Source organism: Phyllobates terribilis, unplaced genomic scaffold, assembly GCF_046119375.1.
Source record: "Phyllobates terribilis strain yellow unplaced genomic scaffold, ASM4611937v1 Scaffold_2__4_contigs__length_985480577, whole genome shotgun sequence".
NCBI classification, from domain to species: Eukaryota; Metazoa; Chordata; class Amphibia; order Anura; family Dendrobatidae; genus Phyllobates; species Phyllobates terribilis.
Genome location: NW_027362762.1, coordinates 577,514,871 through 577,527,772, shown reverse-complemented (window position 1 = coordinate 577,527,772; position 12,902 = coordinate 577,514,871).

Sequence of the window (12,902 nt, the reverse complement as noted above, 5' to 3'; positions counted from 1 at the left end):
CTGTCGAGGAGTTGAGGCAAATCTTATTATTCCTCTACTACTATCGTACTTACATTTGGAACTTCTCTGGATGTTTGATACTCCAGTGTCAGACTTATAGAACGTATCCAGAGTACATACAACATAGAGTCCAAAGTGGTTACGCAAGGACAGAGCAAGAGTAAGGAGTACTATGATTGAAAATGTTATGAAGAAGAAATGGCACTGGGAAGAACGTATGTGTGAAAGGCGGTCCAGGAAATCTTTGTTGGTACTGGGAAGACAAGATGTATGTGGTAGTAAGGAGGAAAGCCGATGACAGTCCAGTGTATGAAATTCGATTGGAAACGGGAGACAAGAAAACCAGAATAGTCCATCGAAATTTACTACTACCCTGTGATTATCTCCCATCACAACAAGACTTCTCAGAAGTAGACCAACATCGTTCGAGATCGACTAAGGGACCACCACAGACTTAAGCTCCGGAGGTGGATAGTGACCTTGAAAGTTCCGATGAAGAAGAGCACATTGTTGTATTTCTTGAACCGGCAAGGAGAAGGATGTACCATCCCCAGGAGAGTGAACTAAGTCCTGAGGCTTCAGAGTTTGTAACAAGGAGTACAGATGAAGTCCAATTCAGATCTGATGATCGAACACCGGTCCCTGAAGAGACCGATCGACACTCAGGAGGAACGGAATTACCAGACTGTGCGGAAATAGGCGATTCAGGAGAAGTACTTGAACTTACAGAGGCAGCTCCAAGAGCATCTGAGAAAGCACGGGAAATGAGTGCGGCTGAAGAAACTCCTGTGACCAAAGAACCCGTGGTATCTGAGGAACAACCCATCAAGAGGATGTCGACTCGAAAAGTGAGGAGGCCTGTGATGCTGACATACAAGACACGTTGTGAATAGTGTTGAGCCACCCCCGTAGTGTTCGAGTTCGGTTTGGTTCGTCGAACACCCGTGTGTTCGCTGAACTGTTCGTCGAACTGTTCGTCGAACACCTTCAAAACCAATGGCAGGCATACAAAAACACATAGAAACACATAGAAAACACCTTCAAAGGTGTCCAAAAGCTGACAAACTGCTCAGAAGACACAACTAACACATAGAAAAGTGACAAGTACATATAGTCATGCGAAAAGAAAAGAGGTGGAGGAGTAAAAGGAGGGGGAGACACAGATATAGGCATGTCATGCCCTTCTAAAATCCAAAAAGTGAGAAGCCGACACGTTCAGTCCGCTCCTGCCCGTGCCACCTCCGTGTCGCCGGGTTTGTGCCAGTGCCGCGGTGAACCCTGACGGCCAGCCCCCCTCTCCCAATACTGGTGCCTGTCCGCTGGTGGGTCGAGCGAGCCCCCCTGTGGTGGAGGCAGCTCTAAGCTTTTTAATTTAAATTGTCTCTCTAATTTGAATGAATACACTTTAAATCCATTTACAAGGATCTATTGGAGGGCAAGTCTCATGCCAGCAGCCGCGTAATTCCAGCTCCAGTAGCGTCCACTAAAGCTGCTGCAGTTAAAAAGCTTTTATAAGGATCGAGCTCGGCTGTCCACCGCAAGGCATCCTACTGCCAGTCCCAGCCCTTATGCCTTGGGGTGCCTCCTGATGCTCTTCACTGAGTATCCCGTGGTCCCGAAGCATTTCCTTTGAAAAAAATTAAGTGTCCAAACTACAGGTGGTGTAGCTTGCTTAACAGCCGGGATAATCCGCTGACTAGCAGACACTGCTACTAGGCACAAAGTATTTCCTGGGCTAGATGCAGTTAAAAATTTGTAATTAGATACTCTCATTGAATGCTGAGAAAGCATTCCATAGAGTCTCCTGGCACGCCATATATGATTCTCTTAAAAAGCTTGGGGTAGGGGTCTAGGGGACCCTTTTATAGCCAAAATCACGGCCCTGTATCACAATACGTCACCTAGGCTGAAGATAAATGGAACTGTAGCACCCTGAGGGCTCGGTTGCTACAGAGGTATTGCACCTCACCCAGAGGTGTGATATCTCACTCTCAGGTTAGGATGGAGTGTGGATCAGGACCCGACACCTGCATGCATTACACCACATTGCCGTGGGGCAGGGCGACCAATATGCCTCTGAGATGGGCACGACAGTCCCTGTCCCTGGCTGGAGTGGGGGGAGGGAACACTGAGGAAGGGGAACCCTGTAGTGCAGGAGCAGGGAGGAAGCAGTTCCTGGGTGCATTGAGAAGGGAGTATAAAAGGTGGGCACCATCTTAGTTCAGTGCAGAGAAGTCTGAGCAGAAGTGGCAGGGAGCAGGGGCTCTGCATGAGCTCTGCTCCGGAGGCGGGCCTAGTAACAGAGGCTCAGGCCTGGAAGAGGGAGAAGGAAGGAAGAGGAGCGGAGAAGGCTCCAGGAACGAGGAATGAAGGGATCCCAGGTGTGCGGACGGGCGACTCGCCACCGCACGCCCGAATCCACCTGCGTGGAGGGGTCAGGCCAAAGGGGGAGACCGGTCCCCGAAACTAGTGGAGGCAGGAAACGACCCTCAGCTAGAAACCGTAGGCTGTGACATTTTATGTGGCGCAGCCCCTCGCTACACCCGCTAGGAAGGCACCACATAGGGTCAGGGAAACTGGCGCCAAGTTTACCAAGAGGAGGCCCGAGGCAGCCGGACAGAAGGGTTGGTAAGAAAGGCCAGACAAAGGACACACAAAGGGGGTCCTGTGAAGCGCTCCAAAGTTATCTGGGAGTTGTCTGAGCCCCTCACTTGGTGAGCACAGTACGACGTGGGCAGCCGTAACCTGCAGACGTGGTCTGGATAATAAGAACTGTGAATAAAGGCCCTGGACTGCATCACTGACTCCGTGTCGTTATTGCTGCTGCCCTGCACCATCACCCCCATCCTCCGCATACACTGCCCTGAGGCTATACTCCTCCCGTGGGGAGTTATGCTACGCTCTGCTGCACCCACAACACCAGCCTCAGCGGTCTGCCCTGGAGCGGCGGTTCACTCTGACCGCAATCCACGGGTGGCGTAGTCGGACATTTAAACATCAAAACCACAGCCTGAGCCATGGAACCGGGTCGCCGCCACGAAGATTACAACCACCAGCATCCACCAAAAAGGGTCCGGCTCCGGGTGTCCCAAGGCCCAGGGGGTGCAACAGAACATTTTCATCACCTTTCACAATCACCAATGGGACAAGGCAGGGATGTCCTCTGTCCCCTCTCTTATACATCCTAGTGACGGAGCACCTGCTCTCATCAATTCGCCATAACCCCAATATTAGGTGGATTGAGGTGGGAGGCACCGAGTACAAGTGCTCTCTATTTGCTGATGATGTCCTAGTATATATCACTCAATCACATATATCCATCCATGCTGTTATGGCTGAAATAGATCACTTTGTTACATGGTCAAATTTTAAAATCAATGCAGCGAAGTCTGAGGCCCTCGATGTCTCCCTCCCCAAATCCATATAGGATTCCATCCAGTCCAATATTCCCTTTGCCTGGCCCTCACAGGGTATCAAATACTTAGGAATTCCTATTCATTGAGACCTCTCCCATCTATGTTATCTTAATTTTGGGCCCTTTATTGAACAACTCCATACAGACCACGGTTGGCAAGTTAGAACTGTAAGATTCACTACGTGAACCACTGGTGTTTTGTGGAAAAGCACATGTACACTGTGTTGCAAATTATTATGCAAAAAGTGTTTAGGAGTGATAAGGGAAGAATTTGTTTGTTTGTCAGTTAAACTCATTGATGGTGATGTGTGTCAGGGCTCTTTATATCACTGTAAGCAATTGCAGACACCTGTGCTAATTAGTTTGGCAGGTGTGTCCAATGAAAGGCAAGACTACTTAAGAAGGCTGTCTCACATTATTAAGCAGCCTACATTTTCTGCCAAAATGGGAAAGAAAAAGGATGTGTCGGCTGCTGAGAAGCAACAAATTGTGGAGTGTTTAGGTCAAGGCATGACTACAATCAACATTGTGCGATGATCAGGATGAAGTGTCTTGGCAATCAAGAAGTATGTAGCTGATTCACAGTACACACGTGTGCGTGCTGATAAGGGCAAATTGAGGACTCTTTCCTACAGGCAATTACGTCAGGTTAAAAGAGCAGCGGCAAAAAAGCCTTGTCATAGCAGCAGACAAGTTTTTGAAGCTGCTGGTGCCTCCAACGTCCCCCGAACAACAAGATGCAGGGTCCTTCAGAGGTTTGCAGCTGTGCATACGCCATCCTGTCGACCTCCTCTATCCACTTCACACAAGCAGAAACGGCTCCAGTGGGCCAAACATTACATGAAAACTGATTTCAAAACTGTTTTGTTCACGGATGAGTGCTGTGCAGCGCTCGATGGTCCAGATGGATGGAGTGGAGGATGGCTGGTTGATGGACACCCCACGCAAACACGGCTACAGCGCCAACAAGGAGGAGGTGGAGTAATGTTTTGGGCTGGAATCATGGGGAGAGAGATTGTCAGCCCCTTTAGGATCCCTGAAGGCGCTAAAGATGAACTCCATAATGTATGTGGATTTTCTCAAACAGCACTTCCTGCCATGGTTCAAGAAGAAGAACCGTGTATTTCACAGCAAGATCATTTTTTTTGCATGATAATGCACCATCTCATGCTGCACATAAAACATCTGCATCTCTGGCTGATATGGGCATAAAAGGGGACATACTTATGGTGTGACCCTCATGCTCCCCTGACCTCTACCCCATTCAGAACCTCTGGAGCATCATCAAAAGGAGTGTCTATGATGGCGGGAGGCTGTTCACATCTAAGCAACAGCTCTGGGAGGGTATTCTGTCCTCATGCAAAACAATTGAAGCAGAAACCATCCAAAACCTGACAAATTCAATGAACGAGAGAGTTCAGAAGCTCCTTTCGAACAAGGGGTCCTATGTGAAAATGTAACATCACCTAGAATAAAGTTTTGAGTTGAAAACTGTTTGATTTCAGTTTCTAATAACCTGCTAATGCTTATAATTTCAAAAATGACCATTTTTTTGGTCTTTATTAAAATGAAAAGGTTGATCGAAAAGTTTGGGGGATCTAACAGTGTGGCAACCCAGTAGTCATGATTACTTCGAATTCTGACAATATGAGGGTCATGTTGCAGGTAGTGCAGCAAGAAGGCACTTATGTGTCTTGCGCATCTCGGAGCCCCAAAATTATTTTCCGGGCTAGATGCAGCTAAAAATTATTATTAATTTTAAATCTGGTGGAGCTTAGTATAGATGGCCTAATAGGATCAGTGCTGCACACTGCTACAAAGCCCAAATTATTTTCCAGTCAAGATACAGATAAACATGATTAGTAATTTTAAATCTGGTGGAGCTTATTATAGATGGCCTAATAGAATCAGTGCTGCACACTGCTACAAAGCCCAAATTATTTTCCAGCCAAGATACAGATAAACATGATTAGTAATTTGAAAGCTTAAAACGGTTGGTAGGGTGATTTTAACCAATCATCAAGCTTTTACTCTCCCCAGGATGACACAGGGGTAGAAAAGTCGTTTCGGATCCATGATTTGTTCATCTTTATGAACGTGAGTCTGTCTACATTATCAGTGGAGAGCCGCGTGCGCTTATCTGTCAGCACACCACCAGCAGCGCTGAACACACGTTCAGACAGAACGCTGGCTGCGGGGCATGACAAGATCTCCAAGGCGTAAGTGGCTAGCTCCGGCCATTTATCCAGATTGGAAGCCCAAAAAGAGCAAGGGTCCAGTGACACAGTCATGGCTTCAATGTTTACTTGGAGATACTCCTGTACCATCGTCTCTAGGCGTTGACTATGTGTCAGACTTCTTGTCTCCTGTGGCCTTGCAAAGGATGGGCTAAAAAAGTGGTGAAATGATTCCGCAAAATTGATGTTACCAGCAGATACTGTGGTTCTGTTACGGTTTGATTGCTGAACACTTGACGGTCCCACGGTTGGCAAGTTGGAACTGTGAGATTCACTACGTGCACCACTGGTGTTTTGTGGAAAAGCACATGTAAGATTCTGCAACAGTCTCTGCTGATACTCCTGCATGCGTGCATCCCTTTCTATGGCAGGAATAATTTCTGCAAATTTACTTTTGTACCGGGGATCTAACAGTGTGGCAACCCAGTAGTCAGGATTATTTCTAATTCTCAGAATTCGAGGGTCATATTGCAGGTAGTGCAGCAAGAAGGCACTCATGTGTGTTGCGCATCCAGGAGCACCAAGTCCCTGTTGTGTTGGTGGCGAGGTAACAATCATGCTTCCTTCCTCTGTCCTCTCCCCCCAACCTCGCACAACAGAAATGTGATCAAGGTCTCCCTCATCTGATGAGTCTTCCATCAGTTCGTCCTCCACTTCTTCCTGGGCTCCTGCACCTTCCTCACTAGTTTGGCTGCTACTATGCACCCTGGTAAAACCATCTCCCCCACCCTCACATGCCTGCCGACTTGGTGCTGCCGACTGTCTGGACCTTGCAGATGTTAGCCCTTCCGCATACAACTCCTCCTCCTCTACTTCCTCCACCTCCTCTTGTGCCACCACCTGACTCCGAATTCTGTTTAACATGTGCTCCAGTATGTAAATCACCGGAATAGTCATGCTGATAATGGCATCGTCAGCACTAAACATCTTCGTCGCCATTTCAAAACTGTGCAGAAGGGTGCATAGGACCATGATCTGAGACCACTCCTCCAGCGTGATTTGCCCCACCTCTGGATCTCGTTGGCCCAGGCTATATGTCAGAACATATTGCACCAGGGCTTGTCGGTGCTGCCACAGTCACTGCAACATGTGCAGAGTTGAATTCCACCGGGTAGGCACATCGCATTTTAGCCGGTGAAGTGGCAGGCCCAACGACTTCTGTAGAGATGTAAGTCGCTGAGCTGCAGGATGCGAACGGCGGAAGTGAGCACACAGCGACCGTGCCCTCTGCAGAAGGCCATTTAGTCTGGGATAGTGGGCTAAAAATTGCTGGACAACCAGGTTCAACACGTGAGCCATACAAGGCACGTGTGTGACATTGCCCCGGCGAAGGGCCGCACCCAGGTTTGCAGCATTGTCGCACACGGCCTTCCCTGGTTTCAGGTCCAGTGGAGACAACCATTCATGAAATTGGTTCTCCAGAGCTGACCACAACTCCTCAGCTGTGTGACTCACATTTCCCAGACATTTCAAAGTAAAAACCGCCTGATGACGTTGAGCCCTACTGCCAGCATAGTAAGGAGGTGTGCAGGATCCCTTCTGCGCAGTTAGAAAGCTTGTGGCATGACCAGACAGGCTTTGGGTGCAGGTGGAAGACCGAGAGGAGGTTGAGGAGGCAGAAGCAGTGGAGGAACTTTGACATAAAGAGGATTGACGCACAACTCGTGGGGACGGCAAGACTTGGACAGCAGCCCCTTGTCCTGCTGTCACCATAGTTACCCAGTGCCCAGTCAGCGACATGTAACGCCCCTGTCCATGCCTACTCGTCCAAGTGTCTGTGGTGAAATGCACCCTGTCACACACAGAGTTTCTCAAAGAAGCGGTGATGTTGTGTGCGACATGCTGGTGGAGCGCAGGCACACCTTTCTTTGAGAAGTAGTGCCGACTGGGCATCTGGTACTGGGGCACTGCGACGGACATAAGGTCTCGAAAATCCTCTGTGTCCACCAGGCGGAAAGGCAGCATTTCTGTAGCCAAGAGCTTGCAGATGGTGAAATTCAACCTCTTAGCTTTCTCATGGCTAGGAGGAAATGGTCTTTTACTTGTCCACATCTGAGGGACCGAGGGCTGGCTATTGTGCTTAGACGGGGTTGATAAGGGTGTCCCCGGCAAACTGCCGGTCTGTGAGGAAGATGCAGGCGGACATGTTAGGTTGCCTTGATCCAAAGGTGGTGCTATCGATGTCGGACAGCGCTCAACACCAGCTGGTGTTACCACCTCCAAAGAAAATGATGACCTGCCAATCACGCTGGCTGTTGCAGGTAAAGAGGTGGCAGGTCTGCGCCCCAAAACAGGTGTGACTGCTGTCCCCCCAGTCACAGAGGATGAGGAGGCCGCGGATGCACAAGATATGGCAGACGGTGGTTGGCCCGGCCGGCTAGGCCGCATTGTAGCACACTGAGCTTCCCACTGCAACTTATGCTTCATGTCCATGTGCCGGTTCATGCATGAAGTACTCAAACTATGCATTTTTTGGCCTCTACTTAGCTTTTGCTGACAAATGTTACAGATAACACGAGTTGGGTCATCTTTATCGATCTGAAAAAATGCCCAGGCTATGCAAGGCTTAGCACCCATGCGACCTGAAGAGCCACCACGACTTGTGGTCAGAGGCAGAGTTGTGTTTGAGGATGCAGTTGTTGACGTGCTTCCAGTACTACGTCTCTGTCCAGGAAGGCGCAACCTGACCTCGTCGTCACTAGAATCTTCCTCCACCTCCTCTGCTGACCTCATCTCTTGGCTGACTGTGGGTTGACAGTAAGTGGGATCTCCAACCTCATCATCATCACCCTGTGCGTTATCACACCCGTCGTCCTCAGAGCCAACCTGTTCCTGCCCTGACAAACAACTAAAGTTGTCTCTCAAATCAGGTATTTGAGTCTCATCATCGTCTTCCTCATTGTCTCCACCAACAGGAGTTACAGTTTGGGAATGAGGGTCTACATTATGGTCAGAACCTTCTGCGTCTGGTCCTGGATCCGACTCATAAAGATTCTGGGCATCAGTGCAGATCATTTCCTCATCTGGATTCACAGAAGTGCTGGAGTCGACCTCTGATTCCCAGGCTATAGTATGAGTAAACAGCTCTGCAGACTCAACCATCTGTTCTACCTCATACTCAGACGGGCAGCTGGAGATTTGGGAGCTGTGAGGAAGCAAGTGCGATTGGGGTTACACCTTTGAGGACTGGAGTATTTGTGATGTTGAAGTTGATGCGGAGGAGAGCCCACTTAAAGGAGCACTTGATATCCGTTGAAGCACCTACTGTTTTTGTGCCTCATCTGGAATTTGTAGTGATTGGCGTGGCCGTAAGAAAGGGATCTTATCACATTGTCCGCTAAAAGAAGTAGACATTTTAATTTGGCTGGAAGATGGTCTTTCTTCTGCAGATGTTACTGTTGCTTTAACACCTACCCCACGGACACAACCTTTTTTCCCCTTCCCAACACACCTATTCCCCTTTCCACCAGCAGCAGGCCTTTTTCCACTCATTTTGGTGGTTAACTAATTCACAACTCTGGAGTTATTTGCACAAAAAAACAATGGATGGGAACCGAGCAGAGCTGCGTGGCCAAACTGTGGTATTAGGCCAAAACTATTGGCTGGGTTAGATGCAGAAAAAAATTATATTCAATTTGCAACCTGATGGAGGTCAGTATAGATGGACTAATAGAACAAGTCCCACACACAGCTAGAAGCCCAAATATTTTTCCAGAGGTAGATGCAGAAAAAAATTATATTCAGTTTGCAACCTGATGGAGGTCTGTATAGATGGATTAATAGAACAAGTCCCACACACAGCTAGAAGCCCAATATTTTTTCAGAGGTAGATGCAGAAAAAAAATATATTCAGTTTGCAACCTGATGGAGGACAGTATAGATGGACTAATAGAGAAAGTCCCACACACTGCTAGAAGGCCAAATATTTTTTCAGAGCTAGATGCAGAAAAAAATTATATTCAGTTTGCAACCTGATGGAGGTCAGTATAGATGGACTAATAGAACAAGTCCCACACACAGCTAGAAGCCCAAATATTTTTTCAGAGGTAGATGCAGATAAAAATTATTTTTAATTTGCAACCTGATGGAGGTCAGTATAGATGGACTAATAGAGAAAGTCCCACACACTGCTAGAAGGCCAAATATTTTTTCAGAGCTAGATGCAGATAAAAATTATTTTTAATTTGCAACCTGATGGAGGTCAGTATAGATGGACTAATAGAGAAAGTCCCACATACTGCTAGAAGGCCAAATATTTTTTCAGAGCTAGATGCAGAAAAAAATTATATTCAGTTTGCAACCTGATGGAGGTCAGTATAGATGGACTAATAGAACAAGTCCCACACACAGCTAGTAGCCCAAATATTTTTTCAGAGGTAGATGCAGATAAAAATTATCTTTAATTTGCAACCTGATGGAGGTCAGTATAGATGGACTAATAGAGAAAGTCCCACACACTGCTAGAAGGCCAAATATTTTTTCAGAGCTAGATGCAGATAAAAAATATTTTTAATTTGCAACCTGATGAAGGTCAGTATAGATGGACTAATAGAGAAAGTCCCACACACTGCTAGAAGGCCAAATATTTTTTCAGAGCTAGATGCAGAAAAAAATTATATTCAGTTTGCAACCTGATGGAGGTCAGTATAGATGGACTAATAGAACAAGTCCCACACACAGCTAGAAGCCCAAATATTTTTTCAGAGATAGATGCAGATAAAAATTATTTTTAATTTGCAACCTGATGGAGGTCAGTATAGGTGGACTAATAGAGAAAGTCCCACACACTGCTAGAAGGCCAAATATTTTTTCAGCGCTAGATGCAGATAAAAATTATGTTTAATTTGCAACCTGATGGAGGTCAGTATAGATGGACTAATAGAGAAAGTCCCACACACTGCTAGAAGGCCAAATATTTTTTCAGAGCTAGATGCAGAAAAAAATTATATTCATTTTGCAACCTTATGGAGGTCAGTATAGATGGACTAATAGAACAAGTCCCACACACAGCTAGAAGCCCAAATATTTTTTCAGAGGTAGATGCAGATAAAAATTATTTTTAATTTGCAACCTGATGGAGGTCAGTATAGATGGACTAATAGAGAAAGTCCCACACACTGCTAGAAGGCCAAATATTTTTTCAGAGCTAGATGCAGATAAAAATTATTTTTAATTTGCAACCTCATGGAGGTCAGTATAGATGGACTAATAGAGAAAGTCCCACACACTGCTAGAAGGCCAAATATTTTTTCAGAGCTAGATGCAGAAAAAAATTATATTCAGTTTGCAACCTGATGGAGGTCAGTATAGATGGACTAATAGAACAAGTCCCACACACAGCTAGAAGCCCAAATATTTTTTCAGAGGTAGATGCAGAAAATAAATATATTCAGTTTGCAACCTGATGGAGGTCAGTATAGATGGACTAATAGAGAAAGTCCCACACACTGCTAGAAGGCCAAATATTTTTTCAGAGCTAGATGCAGACAAAAAATTATTTTGAATTTGCAACCTGATGGAGGTCAGTATAGATGGACTAATAGAACAAGTCCCACACACTGCTAGAAGGCCAAATATTTTTTCAGAGCTAGATGCAGAAAAAAATTATATTCAGTTTGCAACCTGATGGAGGTCAGTATAGATGGACTAATAGAACAAGTCCCACACACTGCTAGAAGCCCAAATATTTTTTCAGAGCTAGATGCAGAAAAAATTATATTCAATTTGCAACCTGATGGAGGTCAGTATAGATTGACTAATAGAATGATGCTATGCCCAAAAGATTTTACTTCACTAGGTGCAGTAAAAAAATTGGTATTCTATACACAGGTGGTATATCTTGCAACACAGATAGGCTACTCCACTGACTAACACACTCTGCAATAGGCCAAAAAGGATTAGCTTTGCTAGATTCAGCCAAATGCTGTGAAAAAAACTTGCACAGCACTGGCACAGACCTGCCTGGCAAAAACTGATAGGAACTGATGTAACCTAGTCCTGAAAAGGACTGCAATTACAATTAGTCTTTACTCCCACAATCTATCTATTTAAGAGCACAGACCTGCCTGATAAAAGCCGTAGGAAATGCTGTAACCTAGTCCTTAAAAGGACTGCAATCACAACTATTCCCTACTCCTAAGCTATCTGTAGATTTGTGCGAAAATTGGCTTGAAATTAACAAGGTATAGTGCACACAGCAACAGCGGTGCCGTCTAACACGCAGCTGCAGCAGTGAGAAAATGGTGGCGACGGGGAAAATGGCTTGGTCTTAGAGGGCAAGGACATGTGACATACACTGCCAATGACACATGCCCTTGCTTGTGTGAAAAAAAAGCACTTCGCTCCGTGTGTGCGCTGCTGATAGGCTGACAGATTGCACCTCCCCACTGTAAATGCGGGAAAGAGAAAAAAAAAATGGAGATCTTCATTATTCCTGCAGAGATCCATCCCCTGCCCCTCCCCGCACCCCGCTGTACACTCAAACTGCGTATTAACATTAATTTTCATCATTACTGAGAAAAAATCCAGTTATGATTTTGGTGCACGAACAGCTATCGAACATAACCTCGAACAGCCGAATTTTTCTCAAATCGTTCGTGTTCGCCGAACGGCTCGAACACCGCCCAAAACAGCTCGAATTTGAGATTGGCGAACAGTTCGAGTCGAACAACGCTCATTTCTAGTTGTGAACCAAGTCAAGTGTTAAGGACTGGAAACGGGTATCTCTGCCTGTGGACCAGGTAAGCCCACTTGAGTGGTATTCACCACCGAGAGGCAGTATGGCATTTGTTGCCTGGTGGAAAGACTTGTTTTCATGCTTGGATTTTCCTTAAAAGACTTTGTAGAAACAAAAACTGTTAAGGTCTAGTGAGAAATAGAGTTGGTTGAAGATGTACAAAAAGCTCTAACTGAAGAGACGCTGATTGTGTTAATTGTGTTAATTGTTTATTTCTTACAGGAGTACTACAAGAAAAAGGTCATAGAATGAGTTATCAATGTTTATAAATGTTATGCCAATTTAGCAATGCCCATTTGTATATAAAGTTACTCAACTTTCACCACTGTCTCAGAATTGGTCAGATTGACCAATTAAGGCGAATGTCGAGGACGAAATTCAAAAAGGAGGGAAGAGTGTGACATGCAGAAGTAGTGCTGTTGCTTCAAAAGCATCCAGCAACTATAAGAGTTAACACAGTAACAAGAGACAGAAAGTGTTTAGCAGAGCTCCAGGCGGATTGTGGGGACCTTGT